Source organism: Rhinopithecus roxellana, chromosome 3 (genome assembly GCF_007565055.1).
Source record: "Rhinopithecus roxellana isolate Shanxi Qingling chromosome 3, ASM756505v1, whole genome shotgun sequence".
NCBI classification, from domain to species: domain Eukaryota; kingdom Metazoa; phylum Chordata; class Mammalia; order Primates; family Cercopithecidae; genus Rhinopithecus; species Rhinopithecus roxellana.
The window spans coordinates 75,073,134-75,089,647 of record NC_044551.1 but is presented as its reverse complement, the minus strand read 5'-3'; the positions used below and the strand labels follow the sequence as shown (position 1 = coordinate 75,089,647).

The 16,514-nt window shown below is 36.9% G+C and overlaps 1 protein-coding gene across 2 annotated transcripts in view; it reads left to right on the top strand.

Moving 5' to 3' along the window:
• Positions 1-16,514, top strand: part of PAM (peptidylglycine alpha-amidating monooxygenase) — a 286,853-nt gene that overhangs the window by 35,850 nt on the left and 234,489 nt on the right. Inside the window, exon 1 of one of the 2 annotated variants that reach the window (XM_030927006.1) lies at positions 8,394-8,420. The exons of the other annotated variant lie outside the window; for it this stretch is intronic. The gene's annotated coding sequence lies outside the window, so the exon portion shown is untranslated. Of the gene's footprint in view, positions 1-8,393; positions 8,421-16,514 lie in introns of those variants that run through there. 2 annotated transcript variants of the gene reach the window in all.

The window sequence follows — 16,514 nt, the reverse complement described above, 5'->3', positions numbered from 1 at the left end:
TAAACAAAATGTGGAATATGCAAATGATGTAATATCATACCCAGTCGTATGTTATTTCTTTTGCAACTACTTTTTCTCCAGCAGATTCTCCTGTTTTCAACATTTTGCTAAGTGTTACTGAAGAAAAAATAAAATAAAATTTAAAACCAAACCAAAAAACCTCTTTAGATAACTAACTTTACTTAGGGTTTGTTTCTGAATGCAAGATAGGCATACTGTAGTAAATTCCCTTCTTTCAACCCTGGCTTGAAATCCTGTCAATTAATTAGTTGTATTTAGTCTTACAATAGATAAAGCAGGTAGTTTAACATAGCTTGTTTCTAGGGTTTTATCTAGGACATCATAGGAGTTTCTTGAAGGGAAGTATAGCCATAGGGAACATTTTAATTTAGATCTGCTTCATTACTCCAAATATTGTTGAAACAACACCAGTTGTCAGCTTTACTGGGCAATATACAAACGTTTAGAGAAGTTGTACCCATACTGATAAGGGTGAAAATAAAAAATGGACTATGGCTTAGATTTGTGTTCTTTACAGCAGAGTGTTTGAGCAACTCTTTGATCCTTTTTTTTCACTAATGGAGATTAGAGCCATTTATTGTTTGGGGGTTGCAATTTATATTTAAACGTGGTATGTATGGAATTTAGAAAATTCACCCTAGACATATGAAGGTTAACATTAATGTGTGTGTATATGTGGGTTTGTGTATATGCTGGAGGGAATAGGAAGTGACAAAAGTAATCTAAAATCAAAATGTTGAGAAAAATATTAAAGGTAAATGAAATCTTTATTGTCATAAACTGCTCTCCAATCCAGTACTGATAAACGACATGGGGAAAGATTGTGGAGGTTACTTTCAAAACAAACATTTACCATGTTCCAGGAAATGCATGTATTTGTATAAAAAGCAGGTAGCAATCACATAAACCTTTTTCTTCTTTATCTATTTACCAAGCAATTGACTGTTAAGGCCTTTTTGGTTGCCTTTGGGCACTTTGTGTGCACTCTTTTGAGCTTTCAAAAACGTAATGCATGGTAACCCATTTGCCACTGACTGGCATTGTGAAGAGTTGGAATGGGGCAGTGTAATAACATGAAAGGCTGATGACAAAAGTAGTATTTGTAATTTGGAATCTATTTTCAGTACATTAGAAGTCTTCCCTATTTAAATGAACCCTGCAAACCATCATTTTATCAAGTGAAGAGTTTGTAACACATGATTACCGTTGGTTTTCTTACAAATCAGAATACAACTTCAGTTTTTGAGGCTCCTACCACAGTTATCATGGTGGTCTCTTACAGGCTGACACTTTGATTATGAGCAGGAAATGTGCTTTCTGCAGCCACACACACACACAAAGTGACATAGAAGTATTAGGTCATGCAGTAGCACCTAAGTTCAGAGTGCCTCCTAATGGAGTCTAATGTTGATCAAGTAAAATTGAAATATTTTTTCGTTCCTCTAAAAATCTCCCCTTTGGTATCATGGTTGGTTACGAGTCTTGGGCCTCATAGGAGCACAACATTCTGCACTAAAATAATGTTTTATTCATACTTTTTCCTTTCTCCCTTTAAAAATTATGTAAGATACCTTCTCTGAATGTGTGAATTTTTTTTATAGAACACCTAAGATTCTTTGCGTTTAAAATTCCTTCCATATCAATTAAGTCCAAGGTGTCTAGGCTTTTCCATTTCTAATGTTTAAATCAAAGACTTCTTATAAGTGGGCTGGGTACAGTGGCTCATGCCTGTAACCCCTGCACTTTGGCAGGTTTGGAGGATCCCTTGAGCCCAGGAGTTTGGGAGCAGTCTGTGCAACGTAGGGAGACCCCTGTCTATTCAAAAATATGTATTAAAATATAGCTGAGCATGGTGGCACACACCTGTGGTCCCAGCTACTTGGGAGGCTGAGGTGGGAGGATTGCTTGAGCCTGGGAGGTGGAGGCTGCAGTGAGCCTGATCGCACCACTGTTCTCCAGCCTGGGTGACAGAGTGAGACACTGTCTCAAAACAAAACAACAACAACCAAAAACACTTGTCAGTGAAAATGTTTGAAATTTTGGAACTATTAGAATGTATTTAAATAAAACAGCTATTGCTTAAATGCAGCATTTTAAGTACTAGTTTTGTTTCAAAGTTCAGACAAGCGGCAATATAAAAATATCCCTGGTCATTTAAGAAACTGAGCCAGTAACAGATTTTATAACAATTTTGAAAATATTAAATGCTTAAAGTAATTATAGCAAGTATTTTATCCTAAGTTTATATACACAGTTACTTTATCAATTTGTAGTGATTACAGTAAGAGAAGATTACTTTTATACTTAGAATAAAAAAACTTTTAAAGTCTGCAATATGTGAAATATGTGTTGAATATATTATGCTATATTTATCTGAGTATTTTTGGTTTAACAAATTAAATGCATATTTTTTCTTTTTGAAAAATGTATTGACCATATTTATATAACTACTGATCTTTTTATTTGGTAAATTTAAGTAAAATTTATTACTTATTTAACACTTTTGAATTTATATTATACTTGAGGTGGTTTATTTATCTTTGGCCAGCTACCCCCTTGAGACTCTGGCTTTCTGTTTTATAGAACTATTTGAATGCTACTTTGAACATCAATACTTGTTACTGGTTATCTTCTGTTCCCCTTATCTTGGGAGTTCAGCATAATGCTGTACGGATCAGGATAACAGGGTCCCACTGAGGTGAAGGAGGGAGGCCGGGAATGGCCACAGTCTGGAGTGGAGGTATGATTTCGGCAGGTGGAAGGTTGTTTTCCTGAAAGGAATTGGCAGAAGTAGATTCTTACTGATTTAGATACATTTTCCACCAACTGAAAGAAGGAATTATTAAAGTCAATGGTGAACAAAGCATTTTAAGCATTTTGTAAGAAGTGACTAGATGAGGAAGATTTTTTCATTCCTTTTTTAATCAGCAAGAAGAAATTAGTATTATTGAATTAGCAGATTCTTCCTATTCTATATTAAGAAAGATTTAATTTTTGTACCCAGGAAGGTTAGGTGAAGAAAAAGATTTATTTTTTGTAGAAAACTGAAGATATTTTGATTCAATATGAAACAGTGATATTTATATTTATGCTGATTCCACCACCAAAAAATTATTACATGTACAAATTAAATAGAGATTATCAGCTTACAAAATATAGAACATTTACATGTGGCTATGAACATTCTGATGCTAATTTTTTTGTTTGATGACTATGTACTTTAAAATCTGGCATTGTCTTTGATGAGATTCTCAAGTCCTGCGTCCATTGTGTTGTTTACTTAGGTTATTTAGCTTTCTTCAAACTTAAACAAGCATTAGCTGATTGCTCCAAAGAGTAACAAAAGAAGATTCAGGAAAATGCTTGGGGCCAGGCGCAGTAGCTCACACCTGTAATCCTAGCACTCTGGCAGACTGAGGTGGGCAGATCACTTGTGCCCAGGAGTTGGAGACCAGCCTGGTCAAGATAGGGAAACCCCATCTCTACAAAAAATACAAAAATTAGCCAGGAGTTGGTGGTGTGCTCTGACAGTCCCAGCTACTTGTGGGGCTGAAGCAGGAGAATCATTTGAGCCTGGGAAGTTGAGGCCATAGTGAGTCATGATGGCACTACTGCACTTTAGCCAGGGTGACAAAGTGAGACAATGTCTCAAAAAAAAAAAAAAAAAAAGAAAAGAAAAAGAAAAAAAGAAAAGAAAAGAAAAGAAAAGAAAAGTGCTTGGAATGGGAGATGAGTTATCCTGAGTTATCCTGCTCTGATACTTCTTGTTTCCTCTTTCTGCTGCTGTCTTCCGCTGCACATCCTTAGGTAAAACTCAAAAATTATCTTTGAGATTTTTGCGGGAACCAAATGAGACAGGAAGAAATGCTTTAAACTGCTGTTTAACTTCTAAGACTGGTGATGCCATTTTTGGAGTACCACTAACAGTTTAAAAGTGCTTATCAGAGCAACTAATGCTACTTTAATTTGTGTGCACAGATTGCTGTTAGTGTTGTTACTATCTGTTTTGTATCAGGCTAGCTAATTTCCTAGTTTATTAACTAAATGACTTTCTTAATGGCTACCCTTTTGACAAATGAAGAAATCTTGGCTGCTATGAGAGGGAAAATCAAAATTAAAAATTCACATTGAAAGGGATGAGGAACGTACGTATTTGTGCTGCTGCCGTGTTGTTGGTGTGAGAGAATATCTGGTGATTGACCTTGATCCCTGACTGAAAGTCACAAAAATATGTATAATTTGGTCTTCAGCCATAAAATAAATGGCAAGTCTCTTCAGTTAAAGCAGGGATTTACATTCCTTTGTTTTGGGTGCGGAAAAGGGAATCTTTTCCAACCTTATTATCAGAGAGTTTAGTGCATTTTTTTCCTGAAATGTTTTACAATTTCCATTTTGTCAGACACGTTTTTTTGGAGTTCATAGTTTATGAACCATGAGTTATTTTGTTTAGTTTATACTTGAAGATTTAGAGGCCTGTCATATTTAGTTTAAAGGCTTCTAAATGATCCAAACAAATCTGAATACCCACCAGCCTCAGCAAAAACTCCTATGATCTGTTGACAGATTTTTGGATGTGGGTCCTTGGAAGAGGTACTGGACATTTGTATCAGGAGCTAATCTGAGATCTTTTGCAAACCAGTTTTTATTTGTTCAAGTTAATGAGGGCAACACCAGTAGAGCTGGACCCTCTGTAGCTAATAGTCTGTGAACTAACTCCACGGGCCCCTCATGAAGTCAGTCTCCAAAGGTCACCCGCAATCCTCGTGAGGAACCAGGTTTATTGGTGAATAGTCTAGGACTCATAGATCGATCCGTGCCTCTGCAACCAGGGAATCTGACATGGTACCAACATATTTATTTATTTCCCAGATGTCATCCCAGAGTTTGGGCAACGAGATTGGATATTTACAGTTCCACACAGTGGAAATTCACCTTTTAAATAGGGCAAGAAAAACTGATCCTCCTAGTGTCTGGTAGGAGTCATCTTTGCTCTTGCAAATTGGTTACAATTCTTTCACCTGTTTATTGTCTTGTTTTTAAGCACCACAGTCAGCCAAATAAGATTAGAGAAAATTGTGAAAGAGAAAGCATTTCTTTCAATTCAGTCCTTTCATTCAACTCTCTTTGCACTTTGCCTCCTTCACTTTCTTTCTTTTGTTTGCTCATCACATTCAGAAGTTCACATTCCCTTGTCTTACATGAGTGACGCTATAAATTTTTGAAATAGTCATCTGCTATCTATATAACTATGAGCAAGCTACTTAACCTCTTTTTACCTTGGTTTTCTTATTTGTAAAATGGCAATAGATATTACCTGTGTCATAAAGTTGTTACATGGATTGAATGCATTAAGGTGTCTCTAACACTTAACTCAGTACCTGGTTGTACAAAGTGCTAAATGACCATTTATCTAATAATTGCTAATGGAACCTAATAATAGAATAATGATAGAGAGCCGTATGCTTCATTGCTGAATTTCAAAATGCTAAACAAAAATGAGTTGTGAATTATTTTGAATGTGCAACAGCACAAGGGCTGGTGTTTTGCTACTTCTATGCAAATAAACTTAAAGAATATCTTTAAAATACCAAAGGACTGTTGGGTCATTTTTCAGAAGACTACTGGCAGAACAGAGATTGTCCTAAGAATCCCAGGAATAATAATGAGTCTCATTTTTACTGGAAAAGGAGACAACAACAGCCATATAGTATTGAACTGGTTGATTATTTTATGTATCTTCTGTAACTTCCATTTCTCTCATAATAGACATGGTGCTTTTAAAAATCCAATGTGAATGCTCTAAATCATAAGACCATTATTAAATATTATTTTAAAATTAATATGTCATGGTGAGTGTATTTCTGAGCCATCACATTCATAAACATATAGAATATAACCTCATCCATTTTGCTTTGAGAATATCTTATGCAAAATGATTTTGAAGGACATTTTGTTTCCTAGTAGGTGTTTTCAGCAGGTGGCTAATGGCTTTTGACCTGCTGTAGCAGGATACAGAACTGAATGTCAGGCAGAATATTTTTTAAAGCTGCATTTCCATTTTGCATAATGAAGCACAGTAATTTTTTTAGATTGTCTTGAATATTTTTCCAAATAATTATTGATAGAGATATGTCAATGTGGTAGGAAAGAGAAGAGAAAATTGGCAATGTTCCAGCATTTAGGTTTTAAGAATATTTAAGTATAATCAGATTACTAAATACAAATATTTTTAAAAATAGTATCAGATCAAATGTATTTACGTGTTAGAAGCCATGTAAAGTACATGGTGTTAGGCTTCCACCTTTCCTGTATGGTTAGGCCATTGTTACTCCTATTCCTACTACTACTACTACTAACACATTTCAACCCACTCGCTTTTCTCATTGGTAATTTCCGTTTTCTCTTGAAATTCATACAGTATATTCCATGGCCTATTTTTATACAAACTTTAATAATTATACATACTAAAGAATAAGTTTCCAATTTTGTGTAAAAATAGACCATGGCATATACTATATATAATGACAGATTGCTTAGGGCCCCAAGATTAACAATTTCAGATCATTGCCAATGTTAGTTTCAAATTAAGTGTTGGCACAAGTTTTTTTTTTATAGAACCACAGTCTTCGTCATTATGTGTCACATTGAATAACACTCAAATTTGAACTCAGTGGAATTTTTGAGATAAAGATGTGCATGCAGCTAGATCAGTGCCCAAAGTACCTTGTCGTATGGGTGATATGAGACAATGACAATGTAACGAGTTCTGTTTCTCATACTGTACATATTACACCTGGCATTTTGCCACTGAACTATATGATGAGGGAGGAATATTGTTTGTGAGCTTTACATTTAAAGCATAATTTCTGAAGTTGAGTTCTAATTTTATTTATTCCCTTAGGTAATTACTGGTTTTCAGCTTGCAAAGGAGGTATATTATTGAATTTTTTTTAATGGTTAAACTTGTATAGTAGATGTCTTTTCTTTACATCTAGGCACTAAAAATTCTCCCACATCAAAGTAGCTTGTGATTTTCATTTGTGGCTAGAGAGTTAATCATCTTTCAATAATGCTTTGAAGTTAGCTTTACTTCTTTTTTTCTTCACCCAGCATGGCTTCATGAATAAAACTAACCACTGATAGATATAGTGTATTATTGCTTTTGCCTATGGCTCTTGCTAATAAAAATTCCAATTCTGGTTAGTTTGCTGCAATCAAATCAATGTAGTATAGGCATACATTTTTTTCTGTTGTAAAGCCCTCTTACAGAAAATAGGTAGGAAGGAAAGTCTGGTGGGTGAAGGGAAAAGAAGGCAATTCTGTATTTAAAATATTTTAGCTTTTCTGTCTGTGTCGTGTTTTGTATATAACTTGTGTGAGTTTTTACTTCTCACTGTCCTAGAATCCTTAAAATTAAAAATTTTATTGTTTAGGATGAAATTACTAAAAGTTCCTATAAATTAATGTATATGAATCTGCTGTTTTGTGGATGAAGTAACATAGCAATGTCAATCACTTCCTTTGAGAAAATGTGTATGTTTGTTTTTAAAAGCAGCTAGGTAAGAAGCTATCAACCGAAGAATAGGGTAGGTGATGTAACCATTGCTAAAATAACCTGGAATTCTGACAGTTTCTAAAATTATGTCAGCTTGCTTACGAGATTACTTAATCACTAAATCACGTCGGACTTGGCATTTTAACAAATAGGATGCTTTGCACTAACATCATCAGCACAGAAAAGAATAGTGCCTGGATGCCTGCTTCACAATGCGACATGTGTATTTAGAAACCAGAGAACATGCCAGACTGAGTGATGATTGTACAAGACATTCCATACTCCATCCAGATGTACCAGGCTCAGGTGAAAAGACCCTTAAACTGTGGTTAGGGGGAGACAAAAAATGGAGCTTATTTTTGCAAATTTTCATGCATAACACATTGAGTGGGAACATGGTCTCCAGAGTTGTATACCCCCAATCAGTTTTAACTATTTGAAGGCTGATCACTTTGGGCAAGTAAGTTATTCTATTTCAGCAACATATTTCTGAACTATAGCATAGGTATAGTAATGATATCAAATTTATACTATTATTTTGAGAAAGAAGTACCAAAATGAAACTGGTAATGAACAAAAACTACCAGTTCCAGAGCCTTATAAATCTTTATCATTTATAATATTTTGCATGTAAGGGAACAAACTGTTATACAGGCTCCTACATGACCTCAGGATCCATCTCGACATAGAACACCAGGAAGTCCCTGCTATTTCATAGAAGTTGGCATTGAACATGAAATGTATTTGTACTCCCTGAGCTAATTCAACTCTACTCATCTTTTCTCTTCTTTCTCTTTTGTTGACAGCCTCCCTAATGACAATATCAATTCGGGTACTTGGAAAGGTGAGGATGGAGAGATTGGTTATCCACAGCAATGTCTGGGGACTGTGTTGAATGCTTTACAGAGATTTGTGTTAAGTAGGTGAATCCCAAATTTACATTTCCAGCCTTATCCTCTACCACAAGCTCCATTCATGCATTCATTAATTGCCTGGATCCTTCATTTCATTGTCTAATGGCTATTGAAACTTATTTTACTTACTATTCACTGTCCTCCAGTCACATTGGGCTTCCTTATGTTCCTTAAACATTCTAAGCTCATTTCTGTCTTGGGACCTTTGTTCTTGCTGCTTTCAATGCCTGGAAACCTCTGTCCTTCGATTTTTATGCATCATGCTCCTTCCCTTTATTCAGGTGTCATTTCTTCTGAGACTGAGGTTTCTCTCTGCCAACTGTATCTCAATCATCCCCCATCCAGTCAGTCTCTTATCCAATCACTCTGTGTTACGGTTCTTCAGAGCCCTTTTGCATGTATACAAAATTGTAATTTATTTCTTTAATTGTTCCTTGTTTTACCTCTCACTCTAAAATACAGGTTCTCTAAGAGCAGTGGCCTTACCTGCCTCTTAGAAGTGCTCTCAGCAACCTTTAAAGGTGTCATTCTTTTTCCTTCATCTTATAGGTGACAAAAGTGAGGCCCAGGGAGGTTAAGCAGCTTGCTCAAGATCGCAGAGATTGGAAGTGGCAGAGCTGGGATTTAGGTCCCATGCTGTGCTCTAAAAAACTGTGCGACATTGCTTCCTTTTTCATAAGTGAAGGTCAGGGACATTAATGGGAGGGAGGGGGCTATGCTGAGTTCTTGGAACTCCCTTTGAGTCTCTGGGCTGACAGTTATTGTTTGAGTCCCTGGTCTGGACATAGACAGACAAGAGCTGGTCCTGATCACTTTCTACTCTAGCATCCTGGGCTTATCTTCTGTTCCCTTTTCCTTTTAGACTTAGTGCCCAAGACACGTGTAATTAATATTTTACAAGAATGCATTAAATCCCCTACTGCTTGGGAAGAACAATGAAACATCAGATTTTAAAGAAACTCCCAAAGGGCTAGAATCCAGTTTTGAACCCAGATGGAATTTTCCACATGGCTTGGAAAATATATAAGTATATATATTTTTATATACTTGTTGTTTTCTGAGCATTTCTTACTTGACAATGGTTACAGCTATAGCTTTCTTTTTGTGAGTTTGCGTTAATAACATTGCTTTGGTTTTAACTTGCTTACTATAACAAGTTATTATATTTAACATAGTCCTTATTGACTGGAGGATTCCACCTCACCTCACCATGTGATACTGAAGCTGAGCTATTTATATTGTTTTAACTAGACATAGTATAAAATAAAACAGGTTTTCTTATAATTTATATCATTAAAATGTATAAAGTATCTTTCAGCTTTTAGGAAAAAAAATCAGGGCATTCGATTTAAATAGGATAATTCACATCCCACAGATTATAGGGGAGTAATTACTGATTCTTTTTATTCTAGGACATTTGGTATATCTGGCTGCAATTGACCTTTTAGAAGCTATTGACATCATTTGGGAACTGCCAGTAAACCTGCCTTAATCAGTTAAACAGAAGGAATCATAGCACTGTGGAACTGACTGGTTGATTAGTTTAAATCCAAACACAGTCCTGCCTGAATGCCCTTTGTGAAACCCTTGCACAAAAAACCTTGCTTCCTTCAGAAGCATTATAACCTACATCCTGCTGTCAGATCTTTTCGGCTCTGCTTGTCTTCTTAGGTTGCAGGCATCCTCCTTAACCCCTCTTACGCTTCCTTTCATTTCACGAAAACAATATCTATGGTTAGAGTCACAAAAATGCTCTACGTTTCCCTCAAACTTCCTTATTTGTATCCTAGGGAAAAGGTATTTTAAACTCCACTAATTGAGAGATGAAAGTGGGAACTTATCTTAAACTAGCTTCTTTAGAAAAAAATATATTAAAACTTAATCCAGCTCTTCCTCTGGGACTTATAATCAAAATTAGAATCTTGAAATGTTGAAGTGAGTTTTTGGTATTAGAGTAAGCCATCATGTATAATTCCTTTGATTTTTAGGTTCAAAACATTGAAGGCTTTATAATTTGTGTTTAGTTTGGGGAAAATATTAAAGTTAATCGAGTCCTGGGTGAGTTCAGAGCTGGTATAAAGATGTAGTTCTGGACCTTTAAATGAAAGTGAAATTAAAATTCTTTAAGGATAAAGCTTTGCGTAGCTTCAGTCTATTACATAGACTGAGAAAACGACCCATACAATGGGCACTCTGCTGGGGTTGGTTGCAGAAGAGGGCAGATATTTATGCAGGAGAGGTCAAAGAATTGCCGTAGAACAATTTCACAACATATAGCGTGTTGTATTGGAGCAGACCAACATGCTCATTTTAAATATTAAAAAAACTGAGGCCCCACTTAATTACTCAAACTCTTAAGGGCCCTACTTGGCCAATTTCTATTTCTGCATCACCCCGTTCCAGTACTGTTCAAGAATACAGATGAAGCCTCTCAAAGAAGGTGGTGTCATCCGATTATCTGTGGTTTTGTTTATTATTATTAATTATGATAACTACTGTTTATGGAGTGCTTGTGATATGCCAGTACTTTATGCATTATCTTTATCTTCATAACTGCAGCATGAAGTAGTACTATTGTTCTTACCTTTTTGAAAATGAGGAAGTGATGTTTAGGAAAGTCATGGAGCTCATGCTAGCCTCAGCAACATAGTGAGACCCCATCTCTACACACACACAAAATTTAAAAATTGCTGGGTGTGGTGGTGCATGCCAGTAGTCCCAACTACTCGAGAGTCTAGAGTGGGAGGATTGCTTGAGCCCAGGAGATTGAGACTGCACTGAGCTGTGATAGTGCCATTGCACTCCAGCCTGGGCAACAGAGAGAGATTCTGTGTCCAAAAAAAAAGACAGAAAGAAAAGAAAAGTAATGCACTCGACTTGAATCACCAAAGCAGTCAGAGGAGATCATTTTTTTCCTTTGAGTAGGATAAGATGGTAGCTAGAGAAATGGGTAACAAGAGATGTTCCTCCCATCCCTCATAAGTTGCCTAGAGAATGTTAGGATGAGCTGAGTAATGATGCCATAAGACATGAGTAAGGAAGAAACATTAAGGCCATTCCAGCCTTAATTCTTCAGACACAGTGGATTCACTGTGAGGGAATGGGAGCACACCTGCTCTCTGGCTGCAATGAGAAGCAGTAGAGGTCCAGGTGAGGAGCAGATTGGGGCATCAGGGACTCTAGAAGCCATGAGACACAGGAGGAACCACGGAATCATTTTGAGCCTCTCTTTTGTTTTTCATTTCTAAAAGTGAAATTTTGATTTCTACCTTTCCCTACCACACTGTGTTCTTTAAAAGATTGAAAAAATTGAATTTTAAGCACCATGGAAAAACAGGATATAATAAATTTTGTGTTTATTTATTGAATAAGTATTGAGGGAATGCCAAACACAAGGCATGGTGCTATGTATAGAATAAGAGGTGAATATTGACTTTTTGTCTACCTTCCAGAAGATTAAAGAAAGTAGGAAACTAGGCAACTTGATAAATAACTATGCAAAAGTAGGTTCTCATACTTTTTAAGTGCAGTTCTCAAGGTTAAGAACACTGAAAATTCTGAGAGGGAACTGACTTCTGATGATGGGTCTTGAAGAGCTGATAGGGTTTGGATTGGTAGGGAGGAGAAACAGGAGAAGTGTGAGGGTTGCAGGGGGGATGGGGAGATAGATGTGGAATTCCAGGGGGAAGAAACAGTAAGAGCACAGGCCTGGAGGAGGGAAAGTATGGGAACACATTTGTGCATCAGATTGTCTAATTAGTTGTTGCTTAAAGTATCAGGAGGTCTGTCTGGTAAAGATGGGCTTATGCTGAAACAGTGAAATGTGCACTTGATTTAGAGGCTCACAGGGGAACCTTTTAGAATTTTGGAGTTTGGTGGTCACCTGGTCAAGGCAATGTTTTGTAAAGATGCATCAAGGACAAAGTGATGAATAGAATTATTAAAGGGGCGAGACACTGAAGTCAGGGAAGCCAGAACATTATAAGATGCCTGATAAAGAAGACCTAAGCTAGAGGGGCAGTGGTGGGAGTGGAACAGGAAGAGATGGATCAGGGAAATTTGGCTGCTAACTGGATTTAAGGGTGATGGGGAGTCACAACCCTTTTGTCATTAGAAGTTCTTGGACTACTTTTTCATTAAGTCAGTATGAATTAGTTTTAATTAACATATTGAAATCCAAATGCTCATAATAAAGTCCCACATCCCACTGTCACTTTTCAGTCCTTGGAACATCTTAACTGGATTTAGAAAAAAATGTTCTATCGAGATCAGAGGAACCATGACTGTTGCTCGTCTGGACTAGGAGGAAGTTCAACCTAGATTATGAGGCTAAGCTGGGTCAGGATTAAGGGTGTTTTGCCTTATCCTCAGAAAAGTGACTTGGAGGAACTAGCAGAATGGCCACTGTAGCTGACAGTCAGGGCTTTAGAAATCCTGGCCAAATGTCCCCTCACAGGTGGGACTTTAACCCCCATTTGCTTCTGAATTGGCACTTGCCATGATGAATTCACTTAGATTAAGAAATAAGTAAGTTTCAGGGTCTTGCTCAACTCTAAACATCAGTTTAAGGTGGTTAACTGGGAGAGAGATGAGATTTACAATACTTTTGAAAATTGATAGGGTTATTTCTTTAGGAAATACTGCTGGTTTGTTTGTTTCTTATGAAAGGGCGTTTTCATTTTTGTTTGTTTGTTTGTTTGTTTTTGAGGCGGAGTCTCTCTCTGTCAGCCAGGCTGCTGGAGTGCAGTAGTGTGCTTTCCGCCTCCTGGGTTCAAGCGATTCTCCTGCCTCAGCCTGCCGAGTAGCTGGGACTACAGGCATGTGCCACCACACCCGGCTAATTTTTGTATTTTTAGTAGAGACGAGGTTTCACCATATTGGCCAGGCTGGTCTTGAACTCCTGACCTCATGATCCGCCCACCTTGGCCTTTCAACGTGCTGTGATTACAGGCATGAATCACCATACTCAGCCCCTCATTTTCCCTTCTAACTGTTCTGTTCTTTCAGTTTGAGAACTTACACTATCGTTTAGATGTCTTTGAAGTCTTAGGATCCTCTTGGGAAAGAAGTGTTTTTTTCTAAATAAAAGAAGGTATACTGTTATCCAGCAAGAACGTGTCAGAGCTCGATGGGGCCAGTGTTGCTATTGGGTAGGTTTTGCCCCTGCTCCAGGTCTGCTTCTAACCTCTGGAGCTCATGCTTCTGTGGGTGTGTACTTCACAAGGTCTGTCTCTTGCTGTCCCTGAGAATCAAAAGAAGAGGTAATTTTTGTGGGAAGTTATCAATTCAAGAAACAGTTTATGATCTTCTCTAATAAGGTGGTGAGATCATGCTGACCAAAATATTTAGTGAAGTGGTGGGAGGAAATAGAACATTAGTAAAGACACCATGACAGTTTTGTAGATTTAGAGGAAAATATAAACTAAATGAGGCCTGGAATTAGGGAATGGAGGTTGGAGAAATTAGGCCTCTTTTCTCTAATGCAAGCATCTCTAACAGGCCCCATAATCTGGCCACGTGGGATCATTTTTCTCACTCACACTTGATTTTTGTTTCTGCTGGTGGTCTTCCATATTTCCTTCAGCCGTTCATAGTGTCAGAGACCTCTTGGTTTGGTCTTATTTTTGGATGTGCTCTTTTTAAAATGGTGCCTTTTAAAAGTAAATCTAACAAACCAGCTTTACTGTTGGACTGTTCTGTATGATTTCTACATTTCTGGAAAAGTCAAAACAAGTGCTCCCTTTTTGTGTGTGTATTGCCTAGATAACCTTTATTTGCTTTTTACACCCTAATTCTGTTTAGACAGGTGGGTCATCTCCTCCTAAGAGTTGTTTGAAACAACCTTGAAATAGTCTGGCTAGCCTGTTAGGACCGTCCACTGAAGCTGTCATTGGCCTTCTCTGAGGGCAGGTAAGCCAGGATTGCAAGCTCAGAGCACAGTTCAATGAATTTCCATTGTTTGAATTACAATAGTAACTCATTCATAGTTAAATAAAGACCTTTTAAAAGCATATAATATGAAAATTAGAAGACTCTCCTTCAAACCTAGTCTGCAGTTGACACTGCTAGAAGCAACGCTCCTGGCAATTGGGTGTGTGTCTTCTGGGCGTTTTTCAGTGCATATTCAGATGAATACATGTATTTATTTTAAAATTTGAATATATGTGTGATACACACACACACGCAGAGTTTTGTACTGTTAATTTATAGTAAACTTTGCGGTTTTGCTTCTAACCCTCAGGATCTCAAGAAAAACAAATGAAAGGATAGCAGTGATTCCATTTTGTTGGAAAACTTTTTCACTTTACCTGAATTTAGAAAAATCTGAATTACTGTATCTTTTTGTGAGGGTTGACTTTACTATTTTGCTTTCAGAATTTTTTCTACTCTGTATGGGAATGAAAAGCCCAACTTATCAATTAAGTTAAAATTTTCTACATATTCCAGATTGTAAATTGGTGCTATTGTAATCCATTTTACTGTTTTTATAAGCAGTATTACTGTTATACATTTGCACACTATTGACTCACAAGGGAAACATTAAAAGGTAGGCTTAGCTTCATCTAAATTGAAGTAGAGATAATAGTTTCTTTGAACTAGCTGAGATCTAAATATACAGTACAGAATGACAACCTTCATTTTTTATTGTGATATGAATATCTTAAGATCTGGTAAGTTACTTGCTTATCTTTATAATTACAGTATTTGCAGTAGCAAAATTAGACCGCAGTATTGTTTAAAAACATGTCAATCTAATATTCATGGAGAAGAAAACAATAGCTTTCATAGTACAGATGATAAATTATATACTTATTAAAGTGTTGCATCTGATCAAATAAATGTGGTATTTCATTATAGACTTGGTTTGATGTTGAAACATTGTTATTTTAAGCAATTACTTTAAACTGAATATTTTAAAGAGTGGCTGTATTCCTCTGAATGTGGGTGACAGAGGCAGGGAAGGACAAATAGTTCAAAGGGAGATTTAAATTATGTATAGTTTGGAGGATTATTAGAAGTAGAAGTAATTCTGCCTGTGATGGAAGAGACTTAACCAGAAAACTGTGGCAGCAGTCAACAGATATCTTCTGATTTTGTCTGGGTGTCATAATTAGACATTTCGCTGGAGGTGTTTTCTGGATAAATGATGTATTGGCAAGGATTTAGAAGATAAATAGAATGGGCAGCTGCTGCCTCATGGAGAAGTAAATAGAGAGAGTCAGTTTTCATTGTTAGCAGTAAGCTGACTTCCAAAGACACAGATGTGAGCTTTCTTTTCAAAGGGAATGAAGTATTCACCATTAAGTATAAGGATGTTTGTAATGTGACAATGTTAATGCTAGTTAAATGAGGAAACCATATATGAATACTTAGACTGTTGCTACCTGGGAGCATTATTTATTGACCTGTGCCTGCGTCAGAGCTTCAGATGTGAGAAGAATGATGCTAACAGAATCATGTAAAGATATTTGTCATTAAAAAGTCACATCGCAATTAATAGATTCAGAATTCATCGAGTCCTCTTGCTCTGTGTCACACCCGCTGCCTCTGTGACAACCTTCATTTCCTACTTAGCAAATCCAAGCCTGGTAACTGGAACCCCAGGAAGTTGTTAAAGCAATTAAAGGCTTCTGTCTCCCAGCACATTGCTTGGTTACCATAGTATCCTCTGCCTCCAAGTCTCTCCTGATGATGTCAGTATGCATACAGGGGTTGTTCAGAGCATCTACGTGGGGATGATTCACCCCGCAATAAAGCCCCTCTCTCTTTGTTGCTCGCTTTCCAGTGAGCAGATTTCAGACATCTGTAGCAATGGAAGGTAAGTGCCTTGTTTTGCATATTGAAGAATTACTAAATGCTTCTATTATTCTGTTTCAGGTTTCTTGCTTTCTAAGATATGCTACTGACTGAAATCATAGTGAATGGGAGCATTTCAGTCAATTACTTAGAACAGATTTGTAGTTTGTACTTAAAGTGTGTGTGTGTATGTGCGTAGGTGTGTGTGGGCAGGCACATGTGGGGTA